Consider the following 14,350-nt stretch of genomic DNA (forward strand, 5'->3'; position numbering starts at 1 on the left):
AATCTCCAGCACCATCAGGAATGGTCTCCCAAGCACCATCACGAATGACAGACAGAAGTAAGCCCTGAGTACCACCAAGTGTGGTCCAAACCCACTTCCTCATCAAAAAATAGATTGTAGTGATTCCAATCAAAAATTGATTAGACAGCTTAATCAATGGCTGAATAAATAGCAGTACTCCTACATTATAAAAAAAAAAATGACTGGAAGGTCCGGAGTGATAATACAGCGGGTAGGGCGTTTGCCTTGCACACAGCCAACCCAGGTTCGATCCACAACATCCCAAGTTCCCCAGCACCGCCAGGAGTAATTCCTGAGTGAAGAGCCAGGAGTAACCCCTGAGCACCGCTGAGTGTGACCCAAAAAGCAAAAAAAAAAAAAAAAAAAAAGATTGGAATGATGATAATTAAGCAAACTGTTTCTTCTCTTTTCATAATCTAAGAATTCAGCAACAAAGAACATCATCTCAACCAAAAAAACAAACAAGAAAATATCAAAGTAGCAACACATTTTTAGTGTAGTTTCCTCCACAGACCTCACAAAACCAAAAGGGTATGTTAGTCCCAAAAGGGTCTGCTATTATAGGTAAGATCTGACAAATAAAAACAGGCCAAAAAGGACAACCTGAGCTTTGTCCAGACATCTGGAAGAAAAGTGCTTTTCCACACAATCCTCTTCAAGAAACTACCCTAACATAAACACTGTATGGTAAACTTCTTTTACTTCATTAATTATTATGCTTGAATCCTGATGCAGACAGTCTAGATCATTTAAGTGACAAGCCTAGTCTTCATTTAATTTGATCCCCTGTGAAACACACAAATTTTCTATCATGCAAATAAGACTTACTATACAATCTTTGTGACTAAAATGTCACAAAGTAGGGACTATTTCTGAGAAAACCATGATTTGTAATTTTCTCAGGACTTATTAATAGCTTAGTATAGTATCTACAGTAAGAAATTTTAAACTACAGTCATTCTCGGAGACACCATGCAAAAGTATTATAAACATAGGCCCAGCCATCACCAAATTATATTACATGCATGATTTTTCTAAGGAAAGTCTTTTAGTCATAAAAATAATTTTCAGAGCAAAATGGCTATTCTTAAGTAGTTTTACCTGCAGGCCAGTAAGTAGTATTCTCGATAATAAGTCATTAGATATTATCTTTACTAGTATCTGCTAAGATTTTCAAAGCTAAGATTAGAGGTCAAGTCATTTGTTATGTGGCCTTTAAAAATAAAGCAATAAAGTATCTGAACAGATACTAAATCCTTTGAGCAAAAAATAAAATTACTAGAAAGCAAGAACATACAACAACAAAAACATGTTTTTCCAAGGTCACACACCCCAGAGACAGCTATATTGGATTCTGACAACTCTGACGGCCACGGAGAAGTCACTGAAGCTGGCCAGTCTCCTACAAACTTAGGGACACCTCAGCCATTCAAGGATTAAATAAAATAAGAACTGAATGTATTTGAAAGTCTACCTTGAAGAGTAGTCACAAAGGCAAAATTCAAACCAAAACACTGATAAAAACCTTACTTTAGTCCTCAATTTTAAAAACACCAAAGATAGAGATTGAAAATGGTGCAACATCCATCTGGATTTCTGAAAGGTCACCAGAAAACCATCTTAGACACCGAAAGGCAATGATATTAATTAGATATCTTTTAATTTTATTTTTTAATTTTCTTTTTTATTTATTTTTTAATAGTGAGGCACCATGAGGTACAGTTGTAGACTTACACATTTTTGTGCTTGGGTTTCGATTATACAATGATCAAACACCCATCCCTCCACCAGTGCGCATTTCCCACCACCACGGACCCCAGCATCCCCTCCCCCCCAGCCCCCATCCCACCCTGCCTCTGTGGCAGGGCATTTCCCTCTCTCTCCTTTTGAGTGCCATGGTCTGCAAAAGAGGCATTGAGTGGCAATCATGCTTGGTCGACAGTCTACCCTCAGCATGCTCTCCCATCGTGGGCGGATCCTCCCAACACCCTTTATTTGGTGTTCCCTTCTCTTTCTGAGCTCCCCCTTCCCCTAACATGTGTGGTTGTCCTCCGGGTCATTGAGTAAAATTCCTGGTACTAACCTCTGCCATACTTGGGTGTTAGTTTCCTATTTTGTTACTTTATGTTTCCCAGATGAATGCAATCTTTCTATGTCTATCCCTTTCTTTCTGAGTCATTTCGCTTAGCATGATACTTTCTATGTAGTACCACTTGTATGTAAACTTCATGACTTTGTCTTTTCTAACAGCTACATAGTACTCCATTGTGTAAATGTGCCAGAGTTTCTTCAACCAGTCATCTGTTCTCAGGCACTCAGGTTTTTTCCAGATTCTGGCTATTGTAAAGAGTGCTGCAATAAACAGACAATTGCAGATGTCACTTCGGCTATACTTTTTTGCCTCTCTGGGATATATTCCCAGGAGTGGTATTGCTGGGTCAAATGGGAGCTCAATTTCTAGTTTTTTGAGAATCATCCATACTGTTTTCCAGAAGGGCTGAACTAGTCGGCATTCCCACCAACAGTGAAGGAGTGTCCCTTTCTCACCACATCCGCACCAGCACCGGTTGCTTTTGTTCTTGTGGATATGGGCCAGTCTCTGTGGTATGAGGTGGTACCTCATTGTGGTTTTGATTTGCATCTCCCTGATGATTAATGATTATCTTTTAATTTTAAAAGATTGATGCTCATTGGGGCTGGAGCGATAGCACAGTGGATAGGGTGTTTGCCTTACATGCAGCCAACATGGCCGACACAGGTTCGATTCCCAGCACCCCATATGGTCCCCTGAGCACCTCTGGGAGCAATTCCTGAGTGCATGAGCCAGGAGTGACCCCTGAGCATCGCCAGGTGTGACCCAAAAAGCAAAAAAAAAAAAAATTGATGTCATTATGATGAACAAATGCAGTTTCTCAATGCAGAGATTCTTGCCAACAACCTATATTTTATGGAAAATGAAAAGGTAGGAATAGGATCCTGAGTTATGAATGTGTCACCCAAATAAGCTGATCACTCTCATATTCAGAGCAGAGAGAAACAAAGCAGCAGATTAGATAACTCGGGGTGGAAACAAAACCTGGGACATGGTCAAAAGAACTGGAGCTGAGGACACTCAGTGGGGAAGGAGGGAAGAAGAGACCCTAGATAATAAAGGAGGGATCTTGGCATGCTGGCGACACAGTGCAGCAGTACTGCCAAGTATAAACTAATAATCACGGAGCGGAACAACAGGACAGCACGCAGGGTGTGTGTCTTGTATGCACCAACCTAGGCTCAATCCCCAGCACCCCATATGGTCTCCCAATCCTACCAGGAGTAATTCCTGAGTGCAGAGCCAGAAGTAAGTCTTGAGCAATACCAAAGGACCCCCACCCCCCGAAAACAAAACTGTATATAGTATGATACTTCAATGAAAACTGTTGAGGGAGCAGGGGTTGGAGCAATAGTACAGCAAGTAAAGATGCATGCCTTACACATGGCAGATCTGGGTTCGATCCCCGCATCCCATTTGGCCTCTCAAGCACTGCCAGGAGTGATTCCTAAGTGCAAGCCAAGAGTAACCTCTGAGCATCATCAGGTTTGGTCAACCCCACCCCCACAAAAAAAATATATATATATATATTAAAGAAAAAGTAGTATTGAAGAGAAGGAGGAAAATAGTTGTATGCCTGAGAGGCCTGAAAGATGTGGCTCTGTTGTTGAAAACCTCCCTTGCAGGCACGAGGCAGTGAGTTTGATCCCTACACCACCCCACATCCCTGAGTAGGATGTATAATCTCTGGCACACCACAACAGATGAGTGTGGCCTGGTGAGCACAATAACCAAACCTGAAAAACCCTGAGATCACACAACAAAGAAAAGGAAGGAAAAAGAGCTTCTTTTAAAAAATGTGCTATGTCACAAAGGAAAAATAAACCATGAGAAGGGAAATTACTTTCGTATGACAAATTAATATGAAGAATATGGGCTTATCATACTCAAGATTATAAAAAACCGATCAATCACTGCTTTGTCAAGGACCCTAGAGTGGGGCTGGGGAGACAGCTCAAAGCACTGGAATGCATAGTCTACTTATGGGAACCCTGAATTTGATCCCCAGCACCATACGGCGCCCCATGTACTAGCCAGTATATTTCTTCCCCACAAAAAAAAGACCTCTACCTTGACCTGGAAATCAATGCCAAGTGGCCCTCCTCTTTCAAATCATAAGAAATTATAGCCTGAGTTCCACGCCTTCATTTTTAAGTTATGCCACATGAAAAGCAACTTATGATGGCTTTTGGTTTCATTTTGAGAAATATCAGAGATAATGTTCCAAACTGTCTTATAGGTTGGTAGAAGATTTCTATTTTCTTACGTGTGTGTGTGTGTGTGTGTGTGTATTTGTGGGGTAAGGGGACTCACACCCAGCGACACTCAAGGCAACCCCTAGCTCCGCACTCAGGGATCACCTCTGGCAGGGCTTGGGAGGCCATATGGGGTGCCAGGGATTGAACAACAGCATGCAAGGCAAGCTTCCTATCCATTGTACTATCTCTCCAGCCCCTCTCACTAGATGTTTGATGCAGGTATGAACGAAAACAAAGTGTGAGAAACTTGTGTAAAGAATTGCCAGAGTGATAGTACAGTGAGTAGGGTGCTCTCCTTACACGTGGCCAATCTGGATTCAAGTCCAATGGTTCTTTGAGCCCTACCAGGAATGATCCCTAAACACAGAGCCAGGAGTAAGCCCTAGCACTGCTGGTATGGCACAAAAAATATATGAGCCTGTCTCGCTGCTTTAATTCCACTAGTGAAGAAAGCTATTTGCAATGCAGAAGAAAATCTCTATGTGAACATTTTTATCATAACTTTTTCAGCCAAAAAAAAAAAAAGTAGAAATAACAGAAATCCTCAGTAAGGAAAAGACTTGTTTAAATGGCACAACCAGATTGTGGAATGCTGAGTGTGTTAGAAACTTCTGTTGTTGGCATAATGCAGAGTAAATAACCCAAAGGCTCTTCCTGATTAAAAACAAAAAAAGTTTAAGAAAAAATGCTCCAACAAAATTTCTTTTACATTTTGCTGAGTTAATACTAAGGTTACAAGGTCCAAAAGAAATCAGGAACTCTGGAAAGTAAGAAAGTAATAAACTGACAATGAGGAACTTTTCTCAATCCCGGAGACCTTGAGCATTCAAACTGCAAATGACAAACTGAAGGTGCTGTCAGGAGAATCCTCAGTGCAAGCCAGATGTATTGAACTTCAGTCTAGCAATGAAGAAGATCGAAACGTACCTCTCCATACAGTAAAATGAGAGAAATGTGCATATCTATACCTTGGTAGTAATTAAAATGAAAAAATTACAATGTCTTTAAGAATTTACTGGAATCCTAAAATGACCTTCTTTAGGAGATGTGGTCCGAATTAAATCTATTAAATCATTCAAAGAACCTTAAGCACAGAATCTCATTTCATGGTTCCTAAATAGGTGTGTGGCGAAGTTCAAATAAATTTAAAGATGGATTAATGAAAATAAATCAACCTGAAACACAAAAAGAAAAAAAAACCTGTAAAAATAATGAGCAATAAAAAAACATAATACTGGAGCCAGACTGATGTATAGTAGGAAGGGCGCTTGCCTTGCATGCACCCGATCCAGGTTCAATCCATGCACCATATATGGTTCCCTTGCCCCACCAGGAGTGATCACTGAGTGAAAATCCAGGAAAAAGCTCTGAGCATTGCTGGGTATGGCCCAAAAACCAGAAGGAAGGGTGGGGGATAGGGTGAACCCAGGATTCTCAGGTGTGATTACAATATGAAATTTAAAAAGATACATCTAGTTAAATTTAGATACATCTAGTTACTAGATACATCTAGTTACATTTAGATACGTCTCGTTACATTTAGATACATCTAAATGTAGATACATCTACATTTTGTTTTCAGAGTGAAAACAAAACTATACCCACTAAGCTGGCAATAGTCTTTTTTTTTTTTTTAAGACAGGTAATAGGCACCAGAGAGTTTAAAGGGGTTAAGGAATGTGACTTGCATGCAGCCAACCCAGATGTGATTCCCAGAACTCTAAGGTCCCCTGAACTGGAAGTAGCCCCTCCTCCGAGGAACACCAGTTGTGGCCAAGCCCCACTCTCATATAAAAGACAGTAACAAGTACTGGAGAAACTGGAGAAACTAGGGCCCTCACACATGGTGGATATATAAAACAGCTGCGGTGGAAAACATTCTAGCAGTTCATTAAAAGATTAAATAAATACAGTTAAATTATGACTCAAAAATTCTACTTGTTGACTAAGAAACCAGTCTGGTTGAGTTTCATTAAGTGTTTTACAGCTAGAATGTTACAGGTCCAGTGCTACAGTTTACTTACATGTTACCACAAACATATTACTGCAGACAGGGCTTCCAAACTGAAGTCTGGAAGACAGACTCAAAAAGTACTTGAGGGTCAGAGAGCTAGTACACGGGAAGGGGCTTGCCTTGCCCACAGCTGACCCAGGTCCAATCTCTAGCACTACATATGGCCTCCAAACTTTAGCAGGGGTCATCCCTGAGCAGTGCAGGTATGGCCCAAAAAACACACAAACGAAAAGTCAGACCTGAGCTGCATGTCCAAATTCTCTAGTGAGCAGGGTCAAGCGCAAAAAGGGGGAACTAACCTCCCACTTAGAACCACTTTATGTAAATAAGGTTTTCAAACAAGGCAGCGCCAATTAATGGAAAGTTGCCAATTGCTCAATTGCTAATGATCACATTTCAATATTGGGCAAAGGTCTTTGGCTTACTGGTCGTTTCATTTTCTTCTGACAGTGGACATGTCTGGGCATGCTGGAATACGCAAGTCGAGCTAGAAGCCTGGAACCCAAGTCTCAATAATTTTCTGACCAGCATGGCTCCATTTTTGTTGGTTGGTTTGTTTGTTTTGTTATTTATCATATTCCTAGAATACAATCAAAAGAAATAAAAGCATCTATACAAAAACTTGTGCCTAAATATCCGAATCATAGCAAACAATTCAAATGCTCAACTGATGATGGATTAACAAAATGTGGTATAGCATTACAATGGAACATTATTTGGCAAGGAAATGAGGTCTTAATATATGCTACAACATGTGGATTATCTTTTGTATTTGGGAGCGGGGATGGGGGAGGAAGGGGGGCATACCTAGAAGTGGTCAGGTTTTATCCTTGCTCTGTGTTCAGTGGGGCTCAAGGGATCAAATCTGGGTTGGCCACATAAAAGGCAAGCACCCTGCCCACTATATTACTGCTCCGACCCCTGTGTAGGTTAACTGTTAAAAACTAATGCAAAGGACCAGAATGATGGCTTAAACATATATCTAGCACACACCAAGGCCAGGATTCAATCCCCATTACCCTTTGGACAGTCTCTTAAGCACTGAGCATCACAAAGTAACCAAGTGCTAAGAAAATAGGTATAATCACGTTCTATAACTATTATTTCATTTACATGAAATGTCCAGAACTAGATGTACCTGTTCAGAAAGAATAGTAATTGCCTAGGGCAGTGATGAGCAACAGGGAGACATGGAATTTATGGATTTTTGTTTTGTTTTGTTTTAGCTTCTTACAAAGCTAAACAATACTGTATACCCTACCAACCACCCTCCTTGGCATTAACAATATGGGTTAAAAACTTCAAGTCATAGACTTCCAAATACCCCAAAATAGCTGCTGTGCCTTTCGCCAGACCCCAAAAACTTGGGGCAAAGTTTACCAAGAAAGTAAACGGCCAGAAGTTGAATATCCCTGCAGTAGGTTACCGGTGCTGGGCCAACCCAGGTGGGAATAGATTCTGTGCCTTGGTCTGTTCCCCCTGGTGGCCTGGTGGCCGACATCCTCCAGAGGCCACTGGACAGTCAGGTTTGGGCCTGCAGTGATGCGGGGCCTCACGGGATGGGGGTGGAGTCAGCCCTTTCCTCCCCACCCCAACAAGACCCCGAGTCGCCGCCCATGAACGGCCTTTCTGGCTCCTGATCAACCTGCTTAACAGCCATGATCCAAGAGACTCAGGAACAAATCTCGGAACCTAGCAGGTTTTGGCAGAAATCCCCCCAGATTTAAGTGTTAAAATTTTGGAATTTCAAAATCGCGCAGCCACTACTGCAGCCACGCGACATCATATGTTATTCTTAACCAGCAATAGAAAACAAATTGTCTACTGTTGCCTTTTCAGCAGATCTGAGTGTTGGGGTAAAATCCCAAATAATGGTGGGTCTGGTGTCAAAATACTGAATGTGATCAAAGTAGAGAGAGAGTAATGTGGAAATCATCTGCCCCACAGGTAGGGGGAGGGTGTGGGATGGGAATATACTGGGGTTTTTGGTGGTGGAGAATGGGCACTGGTGAAGGTACGGATGTTTCATTGTATGACCCAGACTTAAACCCGAAAGCTTTGTAACTGCTCTCATGGTGATTCAAAAAATAAAATAATAAAAAATGAAAAAAAAAAGTAAGGTGGAGTTCATGCACAATTCAATCAGCTAATCAGTGGCTGAATAAATAGCAGTACTCCTACACTAAAAAAAAAAAACTTTGAGTCACACAAAATCCTGTACATGAATGTTTATAGCAGATTTATTCATGGGTTGTTAAAACTTGGAAACAAAGCAAGATGTTCTTCAGGGTGTGTGGGACTAGTTCAGAGGAAAAAGCAGCTACCATGCAAAGTCTGAGGCCATGAGTTCAATCCCTGGCACCAAGCGCTCCTGAATACAGAGCAGGAGCAAACTGAGCACCGCTGGGTATGCGCCCGCCCCAAATTTTTTTTTCAAGAAAGTATACAACCCCATGTGAACACCAAAATTGAAGCTTTCAAACACTACTGCAATCACCTGTGTACTCCCCAGCAAGCTTATGTGAAGGTACCACACATAAGTATGTGACCCCTGGAAGTACCACAACCAAGTGTCCATAATCTCCAGTTATCTCAACAACTGTAACAACAAAGGGGAGGGAAAGGGAATAAACTTTCAAATGTTCTTCAACAGGTGAACTGAATCATTCTACATTAAAAAGAAATGAGCTGGATCAGAGAGATGGCTCTAAGCGGGGAGCACTGGCCTTACATGCACAAGGTCCCATTTTCAAGCCCTAGCACCGTATGGCCCCCACCCCAGAACCACCAGGTATAGCCCTGGTGGCCCTAGAATACTGCTGGGTGACCTTGGTAGCCCAGCATAGATGACTCAGGCCCGAGTCACACAGCATAGCCAAGCCTAAGCACAGAACCGCCAGGCTTGGACCACTGTTCCAAGCATCACCACGATCTGAGACCCCTGAATACCACTATTCAGGGAGAGTCCCACAAAAGCAAAAGGAAACTAGATGTCAATGTGGAATATAGTTCAAATGCCAAATGCATGCTCCACAAATCCGAAGGCCTGGGTGCAAAATCAAGTATTAGGGGCCAGATACTACACGACTATATCAATCTGGAATGGCTGAACAAATACAAAGACCAATGGTGGGCCGGAGAGATAGTACAGCAGGTAGGGCACTTACTTGCCTTGCAAGCCAACTGGTGTTAGACCCACTTTCACACTAACCCTTTCTTTCCATCATTTTAGTTTATGCCCCAATTTCTATACTCTAGAATCATTTTTTGGTGGGGCTCAGCGGCTATTTCTGGTTCTATGCTCATAGTACCATATACTAAGGACAAAACCAGGGTTGGCCATGTGCAAGGCAAGTGCCTGCACCCGTGGACTCTCTCTCCAGCCCCAGAATTACTTCAATAGCTTCCTGCCTGTACTCTGATTAACACACTGATGCTGGCACATACCACTGATGGCTCACACTTGAATATGGTTAAATTAACACAAAGTATAGCACCACCAGCTATGTGTTAAACGCTCCCTAAATTTATCCAAAATTTACTACTAACCATTTTTCTTTCCTGTTTTGTTTTGGAGTAAAACTCTTAGTGGTTACTCCTGGCAGTGCTCAAATGGGATGCTGGGGATCAAACCCAGGTTGGCCATGTGTAAGGTAAATGCCTTACCATTGTACCATGCAAGCAGCCCTCAAATGCTAGTTCCTATATTACTGTTGATTTGGGCAAACACTATTGGTTGGACACCCCATAGACACTCCTCTGTGTTGGTAGATCGCTGATCCTGTGTGAGTACCCAACCCTTTCCAAGTGACTGAGGGCAGTGAATCTTGGAGTGAAATTTGATTGATCATACCCAATCATGGCAATAATCCAATTCCCTAAGCACAAGCATATGGCTCGTCATGAAATTACACAGGTAGTCTTTTTAAAGACTTCTGTGAAATATTTGTTTACTCCTATAAACATGACACAGAAAACATAGGTACTTTCCAACTTTGAATGTTGTCACATCAAAATGAAAAAAAAAATTTTTTTTTTAGTTTTTGGTCACACCCAGCAGTTCGCAGGGTTTGTGCTCAAGAAGCACTCCTGGTGGTGCTAAGAGAACCATCTAGGGTGCTGGTTTATAAACCTGGTCAGTTGTGCAGTACTCTACCCATTATATTGTATCTCCCTGAACACCTGAAATGAAATTTGGGGGGGTGGGGGGGGAAACATCTTGCAGAGCTCAGGGCTTACTCCTGGCTCTGAGCTCAGAAATCACTCCTGGGGGCGGGGGCGGGTGGATCAGGGAAACATATGGGATGCCAGGAATTGAACCCAGGTTGGCCACGTGCAAGGCAAGCATTCTACCTTATCACTATTGTTCTGGTCCCCAAATGAAATTAAGGGGTCTTGAAGATGAAGCTAATAAGCAGGGAGGAGAATAGAAACAAGAGTACTGATGGGACAGGAGTGGGGGAGATGTGGAAGAGAAACTGGGGACATTGGTAGTGGGAATGAGTGTTAGAACTCTGTATGACTGAAACCCAATCATGAATAACTTTTTTCCTGTGTATCTAACAGGGATTCAATTTTAAAAAATAAATAAAGAATATTGATGGAAATGAGCTGGGATGAAGCTCACTGATACAGTGCTACAGTGCTCACCTTAATTTTTTTTTTTTTTTGCTTTTTGGGTCACACCTGGCAATGCACAGGGGTTGTTTTTCTTTTTGGGGTCAGAATGTTCAGGGGTTCCTCCTGGCTCATGCACTCAGGAATTACTCCCGGCAGTGCTCAGGGGACCATATGGGATGCTGGGAATTGAACCTGGGTTGGCCGCATGCAAGGCAAACGCCCTACCCACTGTACTATCACTCCAGCCCCTTTCCTTTTCTTTTTTTTTTTTTTCAGTGCTCACCTTTAATATCTCATGTGCCAGTACTGAAGCCCAATACAGTTCCTGAGGATGCCTAATAAATACAACATTGATAAATCTCAACAAAAGAAACACACAGTCACATAAAGGAGTACAAAATATAAAGATTATTTATATATTGCGTGTGAGATTTTAAAATAGGCAAAACTAAGATACAAAAATAAAAATCAGATAATCAGTTGCCTAGACCAGGATTGAGGATGGGGAGAATTGACCTGGAAGAAGTAATAAAGGAACTTTTTAGGGTGATGGAAATATTCATGTCTATATCATGACTGTATTGATAGTTACATGTTCAAACTTCATCCATCTGGAATCTAAAACTGAGCATTTCATTGTTTAATATATAGATCAATATATGCTTTATTTGGGGCTAGAGCGATAGCACAGCGGGTAAGGCATTTGTCTTGCATGCGGCCAACCCGGGTTCAATCCCCAGCATTCCATATGGTCCCCCAAGCACTGCCAGGAGTAATTCCTGAGTGCATGAGCCAGGAGGAACCCCTGGGCATTCTGACCCGAAAAAGAAAAACCCTGACGCAAAACAAACTAAACTGTCCTCCCGTTGTTCATCGATTTGCTCAAGGGGGCCCAGTAACGTCTCCATTTTGAGACTTGTTGTTACTATGTTTGGCATATCGAATACATCACGGGGAGCTTGCCAGGCTTTGCCGCAAGGGTGAGATACTCTCGGTAGCTTGCTGGGCTCTCCGAGAAGGGCGGAGGAATCGAACCTGGCTGGCTGGGCTGGCTGCGCACAAGGCAAACGCCCTACCCATGTGTTATGGCTCCGCCTCCCCCCACCCAAAAAGAAAAAAAAAAATAATAAGCTTTATTTTAAAAAAACAACCAGGAATTAACTATAGCATGTTAGATTCTAGTAAGTGTCACAGGGGAGGAAAAGAAAATAGTGCAAGACAGAAGTTCAGGGTACAATTGCATGCATAATTAAAAGATGAAAAATACAAATATATATATTGGAACAAAAGGTTTTACAGTCCCTGTTTCATAAAGGGGCTGGAGCGATAGCACAGCGGTAGGGCGGTTGCCTTGCACGCAGCCAACATGGCAACCCGAGTTTGATTCCTTCGCCCTTCTCGGAGAGCCCGGCAAGCAACCGAGAGTATCTCACCCGCACGGCAGAGCCTGGCAAGCTACCCGTGATGTATTCGATATGCCAAACACAGTAACAACAAAGTCTTCAATGGAGACATTAATGGGCCTGCTCGAGCAAATCAGTGAACAACGGGAGGACAGTGACAGTGACAGTTTCATAAAGACCTGAAGGAGGAGAAGGGATAAATCATGTAAACATCCAGAAGTCAGAGAAACCAACAAGTACAAAATTATTAAACCAAGTAATTCAATAGCTCACACTTAAATTTATAACCAGGTTCAAGCTTACAAAGCTTTTATCTACTGATGAAACAGAAACTCATTTAAGGGTTTGTTTTCTGTGGTGCTAGGAGTCAAACCCAGGTTTCATGCATGCAGACATGCCCTTTATCTCTGCACTGCCTCCAAGTGCCTCACTGAAAGGGTCTGACTAGGGTTCCTGGACTCATGTTTGGTTACTCACTTAAGAACAAGCTATAAAGTGATAACAAAGAAAGCAGGGATTCCAGTTTGGTGGCAACTGTAATAATCTAATGGCAGCTGAAACCACAGCTAAAAGTTTTCCCACTCCTGACCCTTTTTTTAATATAGTTAAAAAAACATTTTTTTATTGAATCACTATGAGCTATACAATTACAAATTTGTTCATTATTGGTCAGTCATACAATATTCCAACACCCGTCCCTTACCAGTGTACATCTGCCACCACCAATATCCCCAGTTTCCCCCCTATTCCCTAATCCTATCCTAGTCTGCCTCTATGGCAGGCACTTTTCCTCTCTCTTCAATATACTGACTCTTGACCTGAGAAATTCTTAAGAGGTCCTGGATATATAAAATATGTATGCAAATCAGGCATTTACTGCTAATAAATCAAAAATGTATACAAATACTTTGTTGCCCCCATACTGATGTGATCCTCTGAAGGGTTGTAATTCAGTTTAAGAAGCTAGAGCTTAGATGTGGTAAATAGGAATATTCAGATTCTAAACAAAGTTTAAGGGAGAAAGTGTTATGAAAGAGAAGGGTGAGAGAATGGGAGTGCATGTGTTGCATGCAGGAGGACCAGGTTTAATCCCTGGAACCACATGGTTTCCCCACGACCAAGACAGTAGCTCTTGAACATCACTGGATGTATCGTCGTCGCCCCCCCCCCCACTGCCAAAAAAAAGTTGGGGGGGGGGTTGTCATGGGCCAGAGACACTCTGAGGTTAAAGTGATTGCTTTGCCTGTGGCAAATCCTGCACATATCCCCAGCACCGGATGTGGTCCCCAAAATACAGAACCAGGAGTAGTCGCTGAGCACTGCTGAGGGGGGGTCAAGGCTATCTTCCCCCTTACAGCATTTAAAGAGATAAGCCTCAAAAAGACAATGAGAGACTGAGTAAAGATAATCAAAGAAAAAAAAAGCCAAAAGCTGGGCCCCAGGTCAATCTAGTATTAGGAAATGAGAAAGAAAACAGTCAGGGAGACTGTGAAAGAAAGGCAGAGAAAAGCTGAGAGGTGAAATCTTGAAAGCCAAGGAAAGAAAATGCTTGAAGAAAAGAAAGACCAACAGGACTAAATGCTACCAACAGGTCAAATAAGATAAGAGCCAAGAATTCACCACAGTATTAGGGAATCATAGTCATTCAGGAACCTAATCCCATCTAAGTGGTGTATTCTAGAAGAGTAATTCACACACTGCAAGGTTCAATTTGGACTAATTAAAAATTATTGTCTATTTTAATATCAAACTATTACTCCTGAAATGGAAACTGTAGTATGTTGATCTATTTTAAACATGATCCTTATTTTGGTATTCAAGTATTCTGGCAAATAATCACCTCTGATGTTTACTTCTTTTACTCTGGCCTCATCAAACCCCAAACATCCCCACAATAAGCAATGAGCTATTCTACAACTTTTCCAAGATGTGATCTATATTT

The 14,350-nt window shown here is 41.9% G+C and overlaps 1 protein-coding gene across 2 annotated transcripts in view; it reads right to left on the minus strand.

The window, feature by feature from the left end:
• Positions 1-14,350, minus strand: part of PFDN1 (prefoldin subunit 1) — a 73,295-nt gene that overhangs the window by 42,460 nt on the left and 16,485 nt on the right. The gene's annotated exons all lie outside the window — the stretch shown is intronic.

This window comes from Sorex fumeus, unplaced genomic scaffold (genome assembly GCF_029834395.1).
Source record: "Sorex fumeus unplaced genomic scaffold, SorFum_2.1 ptg000051l, whole genome shotgun sequence".
In the NCBI taxonomy this organism is placed as follows: domain Eukaryota; kingdom Metazoa; phylum Chordata; class Mammalia; order Eulipotyphla; family Soricidae; genus Sorex; species Sorex fumeus.